Source organism: Mandrillus leucophaeus, unplaced genomic scaffold (assembly GCF_000951045.1).
Source record: "Mandrillus leucophaeus isolate KB7577 unplaced genomic scaffold, Mleu.le_1.0 Scaffold74, whole genome shotgun sequence".
NCBI lineage: Eukaryota > Metazoa > Chordata > Mammalia > Primates > Cercopithecidae > Mandrillus > Mandrillus leucophaeus.
Window position 1 is genome coordinate 1325720 of NW_012108030.1, and position 1321 is coordinate 1327040.

The following is a 1321-nucleotide window of genomic DNA, read 5'->3' on the forward strand; positions in this document are numbered from 1 at the left end:
TCCCAAGTAGCTGGGATTACAGGTGTGAGCCACCATGCCCAGCTAACTTTTTTTGAATTTTTAGTAGAGACAGGGTTTTGCCATGTTGGCCAGGCTGGTCTTGAGCTCCTGACCTCAAGCGATCTGCCTGCCTCGGTCTCCCAACGTGCTGGGATTACAGGTGTGAGCCACTGAGCCCAGCCAAGATCTTCACTTTGGATGTCCAATTAGCATCCCAAATGTCATATGCCCAAAACAGATCTTTTGATGTTTTCCCTCAAAACTGCATCCCCGAACCCTCCAGTCTTCCCCATACTCATAAATGTCACTACTTATAGGCCGCATCACCCCTGACATCCTAATTGCCAGCAAGTTCGGTCCATTTTCCGTCTAAAATATTTTCCGTCTTCACCCCAAGGCTCTGGTCAAACACAGCATCCTTTCTTGCGTGGACTGCAACAGCTGTTTATTTGGTATCTTTATACTCCCTCTTGCTCTCAGATAATGCATTCTCCATGTAGAAGCCAGAGTTATGCAAATCAGATCATGAGGCTGCCCTACATAAAAGCCTTCCATTAATTTCTGCGGGACCCCTTTAGGATCTGGTTCCTGGAAACCTTTTCTACTTTACCCTCCACCTCCAGCTCTCTCCTTCCATATCCTCCACCCACGCTGGCCTTTGTTGAACAGAGAAAACTCTTTCCTAGTTCTGGACCTTTGCATTTTCTGTTCCCTCCTCTTGGAATACCCTTTCCCGGGTTTAGTATGACTGCCTCTGGTCTTTATTCTTCAAGTCTCTGTTCAAATGTTACTTCCTCAGGGACCTTAGCTCACCACTGTTTCTAAATGTCACATCCCTTCCCATTATTCCTTTTTTGTTTTTTCTTTGTTTGTTTTCTTTTTTTGAGACAAGGCCTCACTTTGTTGCCCAGGCTGGAGTACAGTGGCACGATCTGGGCTCACTGCAGCCTCAACCTCCCCAGACTCAGGTGATCTTCTTACCTCAGTCTTCTCAGTAGCTGGGGCTACAGGCCCAGCCACCGCACCTGACTGGTTTTTCTATGTTTTGTAGAGACAGGGTCTCGCCATGTTGGCCAGGCTGGTCTCCAACTCCTGGACTCAAGTGATTGCCCACCTTGACCTCCCAAGGTGTTGGGAATCACAGGTGTGAGCCACCACACCTGACCCTCATTATCTCTATCACATAACTTTTTCTTTCTCGGGACAATCTGTGATTATGTTGTGTACTGCTCATTTATTTCTGACTTCTCTCCTAGAATTAAGCCCACAAGGGTAGGTATCTTTCCTGTTTGGCCCACCAGCGAATCCTCACTACCTGTCC

At 47.4% G+C, this 1321-nt stretch overlaps 1 protein-coding gene across 1 annotated transcript in view; it reads left to right on the forward strand.

Annotated features, from left to right (window-relative positions):
- Nucleotides 1–1321, forward strand: part of VSIG10L (V-set and immunoglobulin domain containing 10 like) — a 13386-nt gene that overhangs the window by 8817 nt on the left and 3248 nt on the right. The gene's annotated exons all lie outside the window — the stretch shown is intronic.